This window comes from Hemiscyllium ocellatum, chromosome 30, assembly GCF_020745735.1.
Source record: "Hemiscyllium ocellatum isolate sHemOce1 chromosome 30, sHemOce1.pat.X.cur, whole genome shotgun sequence".
NCBI classification, from domain to species: Eukaryota; Metazoa; Chordata; class Chondrichthyes; order Orectolobiformes; family Hemiscylliidae; genus Hemiscyllium; species Hemiscyllium ocellatum.
In genome coordinates, this window is record NC_083430.1 from 52,097,340 (window position 1) to 52,116,531 (window position 19,192).

Sequence of the window (19,192 nt, forward strand, 5' to 3'; positions counted from 1 at the left end):
CAAGAATAAACCATTTGCAGTATTTCTATTCCCTGTTTTCTGTCTGCTAGCCATTCTAGTGCAATTCTTCCTATCCCACGTGCTTCAATCTTGTTAAGAAGACTTCTGTATGGGACCTTATTAAAAGTTTTCTGAAATTCTGAAAGTTCTATGGTCTTTTTGCTTGATCTCTATTTTTCTGCCATCCCTAGACCTTTAAGAAGGCAGAGACCAACTTTAATCCTTGGCCAGACAGCGAGCTGACCCTATTATTAAACCCTGGCCAGACAGCGAGCTGACTCTATTATTAATCCCTGGCCAGACAGCTAGCTGACCCTTTTATTGAAAAAACCTCAAAAGGTAGTTTTAACTCAGAGTAATGTAGTCAATGAAAATCCACATTGGAGAGTGATAAACAGAGTGACTTCTCCAAACCTGTCATTTTACTGTGTGGTCAATAGTTAAACTTACCTCCATTTCTACAGTCCAAAATGTGTTGATATTTCCTTTCTATAGTGGCATGACCACAGGTTATAACCACAGATAACCTGTAAACATTCTGAACTTTCAACTGCAACATGCATTTTGTTTTAACCAGAGGGAATGCAGTCAGGCAATGACTCCAGGTGGCAAACTCTGGCAAGGAATTCTGAAATGCCACACCTATATAGAGCCAGAGCAACTTCAAATAGAAAGACTCAAGAAAAGGAAATAAGGAAAGGCTGATTGCCCATCGCTCTCAGCAGGTGACTATCTCCTGAAGACATGTTTGGATTTTACCCCTCCAGGCATAAGCAAAAAAGATGGTAAAAGCGAGCTCTAATTCTGGTCTGTATTTTGTTCATGGCCTGATATTCAAGTGTGTGGATGAACATACTGTGAAGGTCACAGCTTGAGAATAGTCATTAATCACTCCTGCATTCTAAGTAAAGAAAAGAAAATATTCTTTTGCCCTGAGTACTGCCAGACAGTTCCTCTCAAAACTAACCAGGAAAAATAAAAAATGCAATGAATTGTGAGGCAAAGAATCATGAAATCAACTGTCCACTTCCCAGTGTCAAAGCTACTGGTGATATCCAATGTGATGGCTTCTGTCAGGAGGCAGAGATGAGTGTTATGGCCATCACTAAGGAGAAGGTGGTGGAAAAGCTGAAAGATCTGACATTGAAAAATCACCTGGACCAGATGGACTACCAGAGTTCTGAAGGAGATACCAGAGAAGATTGTGGAGTCATTGGGGGTGATCTTTCAGGAATCACTGGAGTGATGAGTGGAGTTCCACACAGGTTAGAGTTGGAGCCACAACTATACATTGCTATACATTAATGACTTGGACAAAGGAAAGGAGGGCACTGATGCTAAGTTTGGAGAAGACATATCATAGCTGGAGAGACAGGTAATATTGAGGAAGTGGGGAAAATTCAGAAGCATTTGAATAGGCTCGGAGAGTGAGCAACAAAACGACAGATGGAATACGATGTGGGAAAATGTGAGTTTATGCATTTTGGTAGGAACAATAGAGGCGTGGATTATTTTCTAAAAGGGAAATGGCTTCAGAAATGTAAAGTATAAAGTGACTTAGGAGTCCTGGTTCAGGATTCTCTTCGGGTTAACATGCAGATTCATTTGGCAGTTAGGAAGGTAAATGCAATGTTAGCATTTATTTCAGGACAGGGTTGCAGGGTTGTGGGTTTCTCTTGGAACCCAGGATACTCTACAGCACAGGAAAAGTCACAATACATTTGTTGGATTATTCTAAGATTTTGAACTGAGAGACTCCTTCTTCCCTCATGAAGCTGGAAGCTATCAAATCTGGAATTGGTGCCTAACTGTGAGATAAAACCCAGGGGGATATAATACCGAATAGCAAGCGCAGTGGAGGCAATATTTTGACGTAGTCAAAAGCACTAATCACACATAAACCAAGTCAGAAGTCACATGACAACAGGTTATAGTCCAATAGGTTTATTTAAAATCACAGCTTTCATCAGATGTGAAGGGGCACCGCTCCAAAAAAGCTTATGTTTTTTTAAATAAACCCATTTGACTATAACCTGGTGTTGTATGACTTCTGACTTTGTCCATCCGAGTCCAACACTTGCATCTCCACATAAACTAGTCATCCATAAACCCTACTCTCCCATCTGCCCAAATCTTTGCTTCTGCTTATGTCGAGCCAGAAGATGGTATTCAGGAGATAGCCAAGCCAATTTCTCATAAACATCCAAGTTTTTAACAGCCTGATAAACCCAAATGTCTTGAAATAAGATCGAGGCAGGAACAGCCTTTGCAGTCCCCTCCATTTTTGTTTTTATCTGTGTGTTGGTCAGCACCTGAAGTATTAGTTTTGGATTATTTGTTCCAGAAATTTGGAATCATTTGCTGGTTTTTCCTTTTTATGTCCTGGAATGTGAACAGAAAACTTCAGCACTTTTGAAATTAAGCCTAATGGACAGGAGATATGTCTTTTCACTCTGTCCCAGAAGAACACTGTTTAGCTTTTGGCTGAATGCATGCAGTCACCTTTAGAGTTGGATCATATAAATTGACATATATAATTTGCTAAACATTTGTAGCCATTGATCATTGTTCAATGAATAGGCTTGAGCAACAGTTGGTAATCCAGTTCAAATAACAAAACATGTTGAAGGCACTAACTGATTCCAGTCATTTGCCAGGACACAACAAAAGCAATTTGCTCATTTTTCTGTCAACACAAAATAATTTTAATCCAATCTTTCGATTCGACTTAACTTACCAAAGGTACACCAGCGTTCAAATCATCTGCTCCAAAGGTTTTTGATCAGACATGGAAACCTAGAGCAAAAATATAATTAAACAAAAATGAAAAGGTCAGTAATTCTTAATTTGATTTTCCAGATTAAGTACACACAAAAGTTGAGAAACAATCAAAATTTTAAAAAAACCAACATTCATGGAATATAGGTTGCACTGACTGGGCCAGCATTTATTGTATGGCAATTTATTGTTTGCATATACAACCAGATGATGGAATAGATGTAAGGGGCTGAATGGCCTACCCCTTTCCTATGTGCATTTATATTGCCACATTTGTTAAGGCTATTGTTTCAGACCAGAGAAGGCTAGAACTCAGACTACATAGTCAAAATTTTATGTATAGCGCATATTTGCGTTCCCTACAATTGTCAAGAATACTTTGGCATGATGACAGATCATAACTGCAGATTATTTGCAGACAGATTGTACTTAAAAGTTCAATGCGCGTGTGTTTTTTTAAAGAGGACATACAGGCAAAGAATGTTTGCAAAGTCCTGAAAGGAGCCATGACTATCACACCTGTAAAGGTACCAAGGGGACGTACATATTGTAATGTTTGCACAACATGAAAAATATTGAGTTATAACTCTCCAGCTTTATACTGAATATTACTTGCAATTTTTCTGCTGTTTTATTTTTGTTGGTATCTGGGGGTCACATTAATTTTCAAGTGCTGAAATGGAAATATAATATTGGAAAATAGTTTGGGAAACACTGGTGTGATTCTGTTGACAAGTAGCCATCTGGAATAAGATATTTTACAATTCTCAAGGAACAACTAATGACTCACCAGACTTATAAAATTCACATAACCAGTTTCATTTCAACCCATCTGTTCATGCAGACTTTACTCTCTCTTCCTTCAACAAGCAATGTTCACTCATTACACGACATTAGATTATCAAATCCAATTGTGTATGCAACATATTGTAATAACTAATCAGAGAATGAACTTTTTTAATATATATATTTGTGTAAGCCACACATTAATTGCATAGTTTCATAAAAATTTATTGTATTTGCTCATTTTGCAAATGTAATTTCTTGAAGTGCAATATCACAGAATACAGTGTCTTAATAGATTAAGTAATACTTGGTTGCCAGAATTGGTGCAATAATTAGCAATGTTGCTATGATCCAGCACCATTTTAAATTTGAAAACATCAAATTTTATCATCCAAATTATTATACAACAGCACCAATCAACTCCCACAAATTCTAGATAGTTGTAGGAATGGCTAATGGCAATTGACACGAGAAGATTTTTCCACCCAACATTTAACACATGGAAATTAGTGATAATAATATTAGAGTCATAGAGATGTACAGTATGGAAACAGACCCTTCGGTCCAACCCATCCCTGCCGACCAGATATCCCAATCAATCTAGTCCCACCTGCCAGCACCCGGCCCATATCCCTCCAAACCCTTCCTATTCAAATACCCATCAAAATGCCTCTTAAATGTTGCAATTGTACCAGCCTCCACAACTTCCTCTGGCAGCTCATTCCATTCACGTACCACCCTCTGCGTGAAAACGTTGCCCCTTAGGTCTCTTTTATATCTTTCCCCTCTCACCCTAAACCTATGCCCTCTAGTTCTGGACTCCCTTACACTAGGGAAAAGACTTTGCCTATTTATCCTATCCATGCCCCTCATAATTTTGTAAACCTCTACAAGGTCACCCCTCAGCCACCGACATTCCAGGGAAAACAGCCCCAGCCTGATAAGCCTCTCCCTGTAGCTCAAATCCTCCAACCCTGGCAACATCCTTATAAATCTTTTCTGAACCTTTTCAAGTTTCACAACATCTTTCCGAGAGGAAGGAGACCAGAATTGCACGCAATATTCCAACAGTGGCCTAACCAATGTCCTGTACAGCTGCAACATGACCTCACAACTCCTGTACTCAATACTCTGACCAATAAAGGAAAGCATACCAAATGCCTTCTTCACTATCCTATCTACCTGTGACTTCACTTTCAAGGAGCTATGAACCTGCATGCCATGGTCTCTTTGTTCAGCAACATTCCCTAGGACCTTACCATTAAGTGTATAAGTCCTGCTAAGATTTGCTTTCCCAAAATATAGCACCTCACATTTATCTGAATTAAACTCCATCTGCCACTTCTCAGCCCATCGGCCCATCTGGTCCAGATCCTGTTGTAATCTGACGTAACCCTCTTTGCTGTGCACTACACTCCAATTTTGGTGTCATCTGCAAACTTACTAACTATACCTCTTATGCTTGCATCCAAATCATTTATATAAATGGCAAAAAGTAGAGGGCCCAGCACCGATCTTTGTGGCACTCCACTGGTCACAGCCTCCAGTCTGAAAAACAACCCTCCACCACCACCCTCTGTCTTCCATCTTTGAGCCATTTCTGTATCCAAATGGCTAGTTCTCCCTGTATTCCGTGAGTTCTAACCTCGCTAATCAGTCTCTCATGGGGAACCTTGTCAAATACCTTACTGAAGTCCATATAGATCACATCTACTGCTCTGCCCTCATCAATCATCTTTGTTACTTCTTCAAAAAACTCAATCAAGCTTGTGAGACATGATTTCCCATGCACAAAGCCATGTTTACTACCCCTAATCAGTCCTTGCCTTTCCAAACACATGTACATCCTGTCCCTCAGGATTCCCTCCAACAACTTGCCCACCACTGAGGTCAGGCTCACTGGTTTATAGTTCCCTGGCTTGTCTTTACCACCCTTCTTAAACAGTGGCACCACGTTTGCCAACCTCCAGTCTTCTGGCACCTCACCTGTGATTATCGATGATACAAATTGGTGGTTACAATTTTGGAAAGTGTCGCAGAAAACTAACAAAAGTTCAAAGTTTTTCAATTAACACAAAAGCAAAGTCCCATGGCTATTGGGAATTGGAAGTAAAGATGTAAAGTTCATTATTAATTTAAGACATGGGAATGAAGATTTATTTTACTTTGGAGCATGTTTGATCTCCTGTCTGAAGGCTGTTATCTTGAACGGGTTTTACTCCTGATTTGGCGATGCTGGTGTTGGACTGGGGTGTACAAAGTTAAAAATCACACAACACCAGGTTGAACCACCTAATGAAGGAGCAGCACTCCGAAAGCTAGTGCTTCCAATTAAATCTGTTGGACTATAACCTGGTGTTGTGTGATTTTTAAGGTTTTGCTCCTGTTTTATATGTAATTATAAAGGCTACCAATTTCACAATGTGGGCTGAGGAAACAGGGTTTTGATCTGGAATGATCATGGATGAGTGCATGAAAAGCCATAACATTCAAGGCCTCTTCAGGACCAAGTGCTGGAAAGTGGAACTAGTGTAGATTTAGAGTAATTTCTGTTGGTGTAGACTCAATGGGCTGAATGGCCTCTTCCTTATTATATGATTCTATGATTCTAACAATAACACTGTGGCTACAGACTCATGCTCACTTTCCTCTGAATCAATAAAAACTGATCATCACTAATGCATTGAAAACATAATAAGTCCCCAGTTGTTTAGTTACTAAATATGCGACATTGTGCAAAGCTGATGACTGTTCACTGATGATTGCACAGTATGCAGTACTCCTGGCAACTCTTCAAATGCTGCAGAAGTCCATTTCCATATGCACTAAGATGTGGAAAATATTCCGACTTGGAATGATAATTAGCAAGTAATATTTATGCGACACAAGTGCCAGAAAACAACAATCTCCATTAAAAAAAAGAATCTAACCATTGCCCCTTGACATTCAATGGCATTATTTTTGCTAAGTCTCTCATCATTGACATCATGCAGGTTATTGACTAGAAACTGAATTGGATCAGCCAAATAAATACCATGAATACAAGAACAGGTCAGAGGTCAGAAATTCACAGCGAGTCGCTCACTTCTTGACTCCCTCCTGACAGCAGGTCAGGAGTGTGATAGGATACTCCCCAATTGCCTGAATGAGTGCAGCTCCAACAACATGAATGAGCTGCCAGAGGAAGTGGTAGAGGATAGTACAGTTGCAACATTTAAAAGGCATCTGGATGGGTATATGAATAGGAAGGGTTTGGAGGGATACGGGCCAGGTTCCGGCAGGTGGGACTGGAGTGGGTTGGGATATCTGGTCAGCATGGACTAGTTGGACTGAAGGGTCTGTTTCTGTGCTGTACATCTCTATGACTCTATAACACTTGAGAAGCTTGACATCATCCAGGATAAAGCAGGCTACTAGAATGGCATCCCATCCACTATCTTCAACCTCCACTCCCTCAGTAGCAGTGTGCACCATCTACAAAACGCACTGCCAACATTCATCAAGGCTTCCCCAAGAAAACTTACCAATGTTACAACTGTTTCACTAAGGAGGACAAAAACAGAAGATACTTTTGCCTGCAAGATTCGCTTCAAATCATACACAATCCTGACATAGAGCTGTATCACTGTGCTTTCAGTCCTGTTGGGTCAATTCCCTTCCTAACAGCACCATGGATGTACAGGCATGGACTGCAGCGGTTCAAGAAGGCAGCTCACCACCACCTTCTCAAGGGGTAATTCGGGATGGGGAATAAATGTTAGCCCAGCCAGTGACACCCACGTCACATGAAAGAATGAGGAAAAAGTAAATTGCGTTCATCAAAAAGGTATCACCTTTAGTTCTTAGATTCTGGTCACTCTATCTATTCACTTCCTGTTGGAAGCTATAACATGGCACAATACTACAAGTATCATGTCTTCGAGGTACAGTTATACAAGAGTAAATACAGTCATTAAACCTCTCACAATCACTAAATAAGAAAGTGCACAAATTTTGGTTCATTTGTACTTTTTTAAAAATCTATTTTGCTTAGAATTCTTAGATATTTAGTTTAATTAAAACAAAGACCATTCTTGGATTAGGTGAGACAATGAATGTGAAGGAACATAGAGATCTGTGTAAATAATTTATCATTTTTCTAGATTTTAATGAAACTAGGGTTAAAACAAACATTTCACAAACACTGTATCTGATTCCTTTAAGATTATAAATAGAAGTGTTATACAATGTATACAATTTTAATTCAAATGTCAAAATAACAGTGGAAATATTTGGAGCTGTGTAGACAATATCATTAATAATTTCAACATCTTTTTCAATGATTACAGGCAAGGTCTTACTACTGTAGCTATAATATATTTAATGCTTAACATACAATGTAATATTTATTTTAATATAAAAACAATCCCAAAGTGCTTTACAACTTGAGATTGATATTGAAAAATAACGGCCAAGCCAAAGACAACAATTAGGATGACTGAAAAATCATTTAGTTAAAACGATAATTTTTCAGGAGATTTATGAAAAAGGCTCAGGAAGGATTGTGTCATAGGTGGGCAAAGAGAGAGTGGATGTATAAAATGTAAGATTGGGAGACTCAGAGAGGACAGGGAAAACGAAAGGTAAAAAAATGTAGCAACGATAGAGTTGGGTATGGGGGCATTAGAAGATGAGGACGAAGTGTTTACATGTAATTACTGGAGGTCAAGAAGCCAATGCTAGTTAGCAAAGTCAAGTGATATATAAGCAGAGTTTAGTATGGGATGGGTAGATACCTTTTGGATAATGTGCACTTTGATAAAGAACTCATCAAGATTCACTGTTGTGTGCAGAACTGCCAATGACAATTAACACTCTTCCTCATTTTGACAGAGTGGGACATAACAACCACACAAGGTTTGGATTCCTGTATTGTCGTGTTTAAATACACTTTGTTTTGTCAGGAAAACTACTTAACTATAGTTGGCCACATCTTGTAAATGACAAATTTGGTATTCTTCAGTCTCAACTAATAAAAGGGCACCAGCAATGTGCAATGTGTTAAAAGAATGAGAAAGGGAACGCTGTAGAGTGTGTGGGAACTTGCAGGAGAGTGAGTATTCTATTATATAAATAATTGATACACACTGTACATAATGAATAATTATGTAAATAAGAGTGCTCAACACTTCACAAGAAATATGGTTTTATTGAAAAAAGTGGAGCCACCCAATATAATTTCCATAAATGTGAAGTATGTAAGCAAAGAGTTGAGGAAGGGCACAGGAAATGTAAGATTAAATATATCTGATTGACTTTCCAAGTTACAGTCCTCCACTGAAAAAAATAACATTGGAGTGGATTTGGCACAGCATGAGAACTCAAATGCAGTGAATTAGATTGTCCTTGTTAACAATAATTCAGATTTTATATTCATTTTTATTTCAAGTTTATTGAATTGTATGCTATCTTGAAGTTCCTTGAAAGCAGCTGAGATACAATAAATCTACAATCTGGATTAGGAATTAGGTGCCAGGTCGTGGTTTGAACCATGATCTATGAATCATTTCACAGCTATAATGGCCCTATCACACTAATATAGAAATGAAACTTGAATGTAATTATATATTCAATATAATATTGAATAAATTGGTAGTTCAAAGCTTTCTCTTACTTGATATTTGAGGACAGTATCCACAGACCTATGTATAATTACAGTTCCAATTCACAAATCTAGAGCTCATGAATTAAAAATGTAGCAACTTTGGAATATGTTTCAGAATGGACTAGTTTGTTTTCTTGCCAGATTGGGGTAGATAATTGAGAATTTAGAGAACTCATGTACATTATTCCACAGTAATCAGATCGTCTGGGCTGGCAGTAGAAGATTATACATAATTGCAAAACTAACTTGTTTAGAAAAACCATATACTAACTGTTTGAAGTCCAGCCAAGAAAAAGAAAGATCCTTTCCTGTCGTTGAAACATTTTTGCTGATTTCCCAACAAACCTTTAATAAAAAGGCTCTTCCTTCCCCACGAGAACAACTTTAGGACTTTCTGCTTCTTCCATGAACAAAGGACGTCACTGTCCTCATTCTTCAGTACTATCAGATCCCCAAAGTGACACTTTTTTACCTCCTCCCCTCTCAGTGTTCAAGGCCCTCTCACTCCTTCAAGGTGAAGCAATGATTTACATGTACCTTTTTTCAAGGTATTCTGCTATAATCACTGACTACAATGCTAGTATTCTGCAAGACCAAACACAGACTAGGTGGGGTGACAACATTGACAAGCACTTGTACCGTAACCTTCTGATCACTTGCCATTTCAGTTCCCCATCGCAGCCCCATGTTTACACCAGATGCTGCAGTCTCCCAGTGAGACTCAATGAAAACTCAAGGAACATCACTCTTTCAATTCGGCACTTTACTGCCTTCTGGACTCAACACTGAGCTCAACCAATACAGACTATAAACTTGGACTTTGTTTCTGCTTTCTGTTTGCAAAAGGTCGCTCTGAATCTTGTTTATCATAGTTTTTACTTTTAGCAATGTGGTAGTCTGGTTTAAATTCCAGAGCAGACAGACCTATATGTTTTGGAGTCTACCATGACATCACAACATGTGATGTTTTGGTGTAAAGATGCCCCCCTCTTCTTGAGATCCTCTCTCTGAGTGATGGAGTCAATGCACTGTTGTAAGTCAGTTAACTCCATGCACATAATGTATCAATAAGCACAGAGCCCAGACTATATTTGTAACTCTGTGACAGTAAATAGTGATAGAAATAAACTTCAAGATATCTGACTCGACAAGGACCTAGCTCTGTGGCATCTCTATGCGGATTAAAGTTTAAAAATCCATAAAACACAGCAGACAAAGCTGTTCATTATTCTGCCATTTACACTTATTCTGAAAAAGTGCTTCATTTCTTTACAACAATCTTTGCATTTTGTTCCATGATGTCATTGATATTTAATCTCTCTAATTTTCCACTTAATCCTCAGGTATTTTGTTTTGTTGCACTATCTGCTCTTCACTTTCAAAGGCATAGAACCCTATTTCACTTCTGAAGAAGTCATATCAGACTCAGACTATTCACTCAGATTCATGTCTTGGCATGAGAATGAGAATCCAGAGAAAATGAGTTGAACAGATTGAGTTCTGTGAAGCGCTGGTGAATTAATATTTGCTTCACAGCAGTCAATGGAGCGTCTGAACATCCTTCAGATAATTGGACAGCATGATAACCTTTCCTTGTGTATCATATTTTAGAGAAAAAATGTCACTCTGTTTTCCAATATCATACTTGGAGACATGGAGATAAGTAGATATGGATGTTTGTAATACATATGCATGTACACTGTGTTACATATATGTACTTATTTACAAATGGTTAATGTTGTATCTGTGCCCAAGGGGTCACAAATCACAACACAAAGACATTGATATCGCAGCTAAGAAGTTATTGAATAACTGGTTCTAGATCAATATTAAGGACAAAAACAATGAGGAACTCGTCCCAGTCAGTGGAACTGTTTTACAGTAAGGTTTGTACTTCATTGCTGCTAAATAATCTCCACTCATTCTGAGTACACCTACTGAGAGACGGGGTCAATAATGCAAAATTTCAACTCCATAAACCATTTCCTCTGTGTACTGAGCAAGAAATAACTTTTACTGTTCCATTACAAAACACACAGAGGCATTTTACCTCAATGTTGTTCATTTATTGAGCTATAACATCATTGCATCAGAGAATGGTTACTGCTCAGATGCAGACCATTCAACCCCCTCAGGTTTCATCCAGATCTCTGCACAGAGTGACTCCAGTTTCCTGCCTTTTCACCAAAGCCCTGCCAATGCATTTTCTCCAAATAATTTTCCAATTCTCTTTTGAAGGCTGTAATTAAACCTGCCTCCATTGTACTTTCTTACAATGTATTCCAAATCCCAAAAGTTTCCTGTATTAAAAAACCTTTTTAACTCATGTTATTTTTGGTTATTTAGCTTATTATCTCAACTGGTGTTCTCTGATTATTGATTGTTCTGCAAAAGGGACAGTGTCCCTCCATCGGCTCTATCCAGAATCCAAGGAGTTTTGATTGCTGGTCATAGAGTTGTAGAGTCATAGAGATGTACAGCATAGAAACAGACCCTTTGGTCCAACCCGTCCATGCCGACCAGATATTCCAACCCAATCTAGTCCTATTAAGTCTCACCTCATCCTTCCCTTCTCTAAGGAGAGTTGTCCAATCTTCTCTAATTTATCCTCATCCCTGGAACCATTCTTGTCAATAATTCCTTTGAAATAAACATCTGAATGTGTAAAACTATTCACTGTTTCCTGTCTGAAAAAGCACCTTCTCATAGCTGTCAATATTAAATTGCACCTGTACACATAATTGTGATGATATTATGGAGCTGCTCCCCACTGGGCTTAAATAGCACAGTGTAGGTGGAGTTAATGAGACATTAAGTACATGTGAAGGGAGAAACACATGTAGAGAATAGTCTTTTAAAAATGTAATGGTAAGATTAAGGCCTGGTACATCTTAAGTTCCCATGTATAGTCCTTGAATATAGAACAGAGAGCAGTACAGTATAGGAACAGATCCGTCAGCCTGTCTATGTCTGCACTAACCATGATGCCATTCAAACCTAATCCGATCTGCCAGCACATGGTCTGTATCCCTCTATTTCCCATCTGTTCATGTGTCTGTCTAAATGCCTCTTAAATATTACTGCTTCTACCATCTCCCCGGCAACACAGTCCCGGCATCTACCACTTTCTACTTTTAAAAAAAACTTGCCTCTCACATCTCCTTTAAACTTTTCCCCCTCTCACCTTAAACCTATGGCCTCTAGTATTTGATGTTCCTACCCTGGGGTAAAGACTCTGCCTATCCACCTTATCCAGATCTTTCATAATGTTCTATATTTCTCTCTGATCCACCACAGTCTCCAACGCTCTAGCAAAAACAATCCAAGTCTGTTCAACTTCTCCTTATAGCTAACACACTCGAATCCAGGTAACATCCTGGCAAACCTCTTTAGCACCTTCTTCAAAACCTCCATATCATTCCTATCTTGTGACAATCAAAAGTGCACACAACACTTCAAATGTGGCTTAGCTAAAGGTTTACACAGCTGAAAAATGGCATATAGTGTAGGTGAGTACAATACAATGAATGAAATACTAAAGTAGCCTAATCCTGAAGGTAGTTCTTGACCTTGCCTTCACCTTGACCACTCTGTCTTGAGCCCAATCTCTTAGACGCTGGCATAAAACCACATAACAAAACTGTAACCTGTCTTCCCATCCTGTTAATGAATCAAAATCCTCCTGAAATATTTTATGGATATACTCATTGTTGGCCAAAATACCTACATTTGTGTCAACTGCAGATTGTGCTAAAAGTGTGACATGCACAAGTCCAGACCATTTACACTGAAACAAAACAGAAATACTCCCACCACTGCCTCAGAGGGCACCATCCCAATCTGAGCGACACCCACAATGCATTTGTTTTCTGGATGTCAACCCATTTACTAATCCATGCTGCTGCATTTCTGGGCTTAAAAATGTGTTGCTGGAAAAGCGCAGCAGGTCAGGCAGCATCAAAGGAGCAGGAGAAGGGCTTATGCCCGAAATGTCGATTCTCCTGTTCCTTTGATGCTGCCTGACCTGCTGCGCTTTTCCAGCAACACATTTTTAAGCTCTGATCTCCAGCATCTGCAGTCCTCTCTTTCTCCTCCCTGCTACATTTCTGGGTGTGCCATGGGGCTGAATTTCAGGAATAAGCCTCCTATCAGAGGGATCATTTTAGGCTAACTTACCCAGAAAGAATCTGACAGAATTGGATGATCTGAACCTGTCAGCCTCCCTGATTAAGTTCAAGTTAAGACTTGCCTTTCCCAACCATCTTGAAGTATTGTGAGCAGATCTGGGCACCAACCAGATCAGGAAGGATATGTTAGCCTTGGAGAGAGTACAACATTGGTTTACAAGAATGATAACTGGACTTTAGAGGTAATGACAAGTAATTATACAAATTGGACCTGTTTCCTCTGAAATTTGGAAGGTTGAGGGTCTAAGGCAGGCATATCAATTAAACCACAGATCAGCCATGATCTCACTGAAAGGTGGAACAGGCTCAAAGGGCTGAATGGCCTACTTCCATTCCTATCTCTGAACATCTACGTCCACAACAATACCTTTAGTGTATACTCAGATAATTCCAGAAAGAAAAAGACCCTATTACGTTTGTCACACATGACATTCCCTTAGTAAACTTATTTCAGCTGGTTCACAGTTATCTAGTTGCTAAAGTGCAGTAAATAACTTAATGTTCAATACCAGAGTCATTTCTAGATGGAAGAGGAAGTGGTCTCCTTTGACCATACGTGACAAAGCAGTTCCTGTCAATTCCTAAACATAGACAGAATTGTGGCTGCAAACCGACCAGATGATGAGGTTTGGTTTTAACTGCACATACAACACTGACTGACCCCATCTCTAGGCCTGGAGGCCTACGTTCATATCCCACCCCCTCCAGAGGCGTGTAACAATATCTCTGAACAGCTTGACTAGAAAATATCTACAGGCTGACTGCTCAAATTGAGATGGCAACCATTGCATATCCATTATTCTGTTCTTCTTCCCCAGTTCGATTGGTCCGACTGGACTGATTATGTGTGTGGGCATTGCTGGTATTACCAAACTGTAGTTGCCCTTGAGAAGGTTGTAATGAACTACTGCAGGTAGATGCATAATACCATTAGGGAGAAGTGAGAGACGGGGGGAGGGAGGGAGAGAGTGAGAGAGACAGTGAGAGAGAGAGCGGGATGGGGGAGAGAGATGGAGATGGGGAGACAGCTGCGGGGGATAGAGAGAGACAGTGGGGAGAGAGAGAGAGATGGGGGAGAGAGAGAAACAGTGGGGAGAGAGAAAGAGACAGATGGGGGAGAAAGAGAAACAGGGTGGGGAGAGAGTGACGGGGTGGAGAGAGAGACAGAGTAGAGGGAGAGAGAAAGAGATGGGGGAAGAGAGAGACAGGGAGAGAGAGAAAGAGATGGGAGAGAGATGGGAGAGAGAGGTGGGGGAGAGAAGAGATGGGGGAGAGAGAGAGAGAGAGAGAGAGAGAGAGAAAAACGGGGGAGGGAGAGAGACGGGAAGAAGAGAGACAGGAGAAAGAGATGTGAGGGTGTAGAGAGAGATGGAAGGGAGAGCGGAGAGAGACAGAGGGGGAGAGAGAGAGAGATGGGAGGATAGAGACAGGGGAGAGAGAGAGACGGTGGGGGGGAGAGAGAGAGAGAGAGAGACAGTGGTGGGGTGGGGGGGGGGGGGGGGTGTTAACTTGGAATGGGATGGAATGTCCATGTGATTTTCACTTTAGCATTCAGTGAAATACATAATTATAAGACATTTTCAAATTAATTCATTTAACAACACCTTTCAAACCCATGACCACTTCCATCTACAAGGACAAGGGCAGCAGATACATGGGAACACCACCCACTACAAGTTAACCTACAAGCCACTCACCATCCTTCACTGTCTTTGGGTCAAAATCCTGGATTCCACGGCCCCCCCCCACCCAAGGACATTGTGGGTCTACCTACAGCACATGGCCTGCAGCGGTTCAAGAAGGCAGCTCACCCCCTCCTTTTCAAGGGGCAACTAGGGACGGGCAATAAATACTGGACCCAGCCAGCGATAGCCATATCCCAAAAGTGACTAACACTTTATCACTATATCAGGGGGTGATTTAAAAACTACTTTAGATCTTGGATTTGGAAGCAGCAAAAAAATCCTGCATTTTAAAACAAAAGTGAGTTATCAATCCACATGATGCAGTGCGAATGCAAAGTACAGAGGGTTCTTCAAATTCAAAACTGTTACTCTTTTTAACACAGGTTAATTAAATTGCAGCCTGTTGGTTAATTATTAGGGTATGGATTAAACAAAGGATAAAAACAGCCATGGATCTGCCATAGTGTCCCTACTCTTTGGGCCACATTTAAACCCCAGGCCATGACGTAATGTTTCTGGGTGGTTAAAACAGACCTGAATTGCATCTTTAAAGACACTTTATCTCAAGAATTAATTTGCTGATAAGTGAGTTAGATTAGATTAGATTAGACTTACAGTTTGGAAACAGGCCCTTCGGCCCAACAAGTCCACACCGACCCGCAACCCACCCATACCCCTACATTTGCCCCTTACCTAACACTACGGGCAATTTAGCATGGCCAATTCACCTGACCCGCACATCTTTGGACTGTGGGAGGAAACCGGAGCACCCGGAGGAAACCCACGCAGACACGGGGAGAACGTGCAAACTCCACACAGTCAGTCGCCTGAGTCGGGAATTGAACCCGGGTCTCAGGCGCTGTGAGGCAGCAGTGCTAACCACTGGCCACTGTGTCGCCCAAGTTCAGAGCAGTCAAATAAGTAACTGGGCATGGGTAAGGGAGAGGAACAGACAGCAAGGGATTTGGTCTGCACAGGTCTCCATAAAATTAAATTTTACGAGCTCTATAACTGCAGTCAAACAGATGCTGCTCATAACTGACTTTTATGACTTTCTCTTGCTTTCCTGCTCCCGACTGGGAGATATTTTCCCTCACAGAACAGTTTTGCCCCTCAGTGCAAACCCTGAACGCTCTATTCCCTTGCATTATCCTCCTGCAGGAAGGTACAGCTGAAAACCATCTGTTTCCGGCCTGCACCTTCCTGAGTGATTGGCAAGCTTCCAACATCAACTGGGGCAGCTGCTGTTAGCAAAATATGACAGACAAAAATAGAGAAATCATCATCTTTGATTTTGTACAACAAGGGTAACTCAAATGAAAACAGCATCTGCTAGTCCTAACTGTAGGTGTCTTCAAGAACTGTCCTTTGTATTGCATTGAAAGTATCCTGCAGATTCAAGCAACTGACCACAATTGAAGTAATCTTCCCCACTGTTAGATATCTGAAGAAGACCTCTAGATATCCCCTGGAGATCTCGGACAGTAGGAGTTATCAAATTGTAACCTTGTCATTTTCATGGATGAATTCAGAGGCATTTTAATTGTTTATCAATAGAGGGAGTTTTACTGTGTAGATTTCAAACATTCTCAAGTTAAACAGTGGGAAAGAACAGTTCCCAAGCCTCTTCAGCAGACAAAGCTTCATTATCCAATAAACCTTTAACCTGTCACTGCTGTTTAAGGGCAAAATGTCATGTCATTCAATGGCAATCAAACAACACACTGCAGCCAATCACCAAGCACTGGTCAAAACCTCAAACCCGACATATTGAAGATCAAAAAATGCACAAGAACACCGTGAATTCCAAATTTCCCCTCCAAATTACAAAGCACCCAGGCTGCAAAATACCTTGCCATTCGTTCACTGCCGCAGAGCCAAATTTCTGGAATTCCCCTCCTAAGAACAGTGTGGGTCTCACTGGTTCAAACTGTTCAAGAAGATGTCTCACCACCAACTTCCAGGACAATCAGGGAGAGGCAGTAAATGTTGGCCGAACCACAGATGATCACTTCCAATGAATGACTGAAGAGAAAAGAAACCTTGATAAACATTATTACCTCCAAAGAAATCGATGTGATTTCAAAAAGCAGTGTCTTTAAAGCTTACATGTATCATGGATTCAAATTCAAGAGCCACCTATTTCAGTGAGACATCCAACAGCTGAAAGTACTCACCCAATGGAAGTTAGGGAACAGCCCTTCTATCAAAACTACCTGAAAATTTAGGGCCTAAATGTTTATAGCAGAAATTAAATTGGTGCATAACCTTCTGCCTTATATTATTTTTCTGTGAACCATTTTGCTATAACTACATATAGTCGGTGATTTTCCTGTCAGGTGATGTTGCGGGCAGCTACATTGTCTCCATTAAACATCAACCACAATGGGAGGAAATTATTAGATCCGGACTATACAGGTTTGAGTTTATATGAGCTTTTGCAAATTGTGGAAGACCTTGATAACATGAAACACCCAATGTTGCTGTTTGTTTGTTCTTGGAGGACTTTGATCTCTGGTGGGTAGCATCTTAGGCAATTCTGATTGCTCTTCCTTTGAGGATTAAGGGAATTGTTTTCATATAGAGCAAGGAATAACTTCATTTTCTTCCAAAGACATATTTTTTAAAAATCATAGATGGGAAGTGGGCATCACTGGTAACGCTAACATTTGTTACCTACTCATTTACCCTGAATGTCTCACTAGGCCATTACCAGAGGGCAGTTAGGAGTCAACCATATTGCTATGAGTTGCGAGTCACATCCAGGCCAGACTGAGTAAAGACAGCAGATTTCCTTCCTTAAAAGGCATTCGTGAAACATGGGTTTTTACAACAAACAGAAATGACAAGGTTGCCGTTAAATGAGTTTTTAATTCTAACTTATATTGAGCTAAATTTTAACATCTGCTGTGGTGGAGTTAAAGGTTGTGCCAAATTGGATTATAATTTATTTCAACTTATATATTTTCAAATAAGAAAAGAACAGGAATATAATAAACACATTACTGCATAAAAATAGTGAGAGGGACCCAGAACAGCAATAAAAACATCCAAAATGAGTAAAAATAGGTTACGATTTCAAGTCACTATCCATTGTCAAGACTCTTCCAATGCAAGTGAACTGACAATCTAGATCCAGGGTTCTCCATTTCAATTTCAGATTTTTCAGCATTTGTAGCGAGATTAGCAATTGGAGAAAAATGAGTTATCCAAAATATAATCTTGTGTTTACAGAAAACTCAAACTAAAATCAGCTTTGAAATGTACCAACTGCTACAAGCTGCCATAAGAGACCAGAGATGGACAGTGCGATACAGTAACTATTCACAATGTTTTGATCATTAAGTTGCTGAGAAGAGAGTAAACAGGATAAAACAGATACAGTAAACTAAAGGGAAAGTAAAAGTGACTAATGGATAATTGAAAGCCTGAAAATGAAGATGTAACTGTTTACTATTCACAGTGGGGTTAATATTTACTTTCTATGAATGCAATGAGAAGTTAGACAGTTCTAAACATTGAAAACAAAGAGGGAAAAGAATGTACTCTGAGCATTGTCACATGTTCATTGTTAATCAGATTAAATTGTCAGATTAAGGAGCATTAAGAATTTTGAAAATGTACATTGTCTGGTTTTGAAATGATTCTGCAGAGTACTGGAGACTGCAGGTTTCTGATAATGTTTATGAGAACTTCTGAATGGGAATATACACGCAGGCATTTGGAGCTGAACAATTTCAAATCGTTTAATTCCTGCTATGATCTATTTCACCTGAAATTCATTCAAACCTTACAGTTGCTTTGATCAGAAGGAAATTATTAACAAACAATCTAACAGGTAAATTCCTGTAGGTATTTTATTATTTTATTTCAATTTGTTTGGAGTCATCCTCTCCAGCCTTGACCTCAAGTTTTGAAAAAGAGAATCAGTCATATTGTCTCATACTGGACTTTAAGATTAATGTTTCCAGTTCTTTTTCAGAATTTGAGAGATATGACTGAGATGTAAACCCTCTGGTGTTTATCATTCTCGACTAACATCTTTGAGGCCACCAGTTCAAATTCCAACATGAAATTGGATTCTGCAAACCTGGCATTTTTTTTGTTATTTC

General features: G+C 39.8%; 1 protein-coding gene across 6 annotated transcripts in view; it reads right to left on the reverse strand.

Annotated features, from left to right (window-relative positions):
- yrk (Yes-related kinase) overlaps positions 1 to 19,192 on the reverse strand; it is a 302,153-nt gene that overhangs the window by 167,546 nt on the left and 115,415 nt on the right. For 4 of the 6 annotated variants that reach the window (XM_060847429.1, XM_060847432.1, XM_060847430.1 and 1 more), the window contains exons 2-3: positions 16,932 to 17,105; positions 2,738 to 2,796 (exon numbers count right to left, since the gene is read on the reverse strand). The gene's annotated coding sequence lies outside the window, so the exon portion shown is untranslated. The remainder of the gene's footprint in view (positions 1 to 2,737; positions 2,797 to 16,931; positions 17,106 to 19,192) is intronic. The other 2 variants (XM_060847433.1, XM_060847434.1) reach the window with 1 other exon arrangement.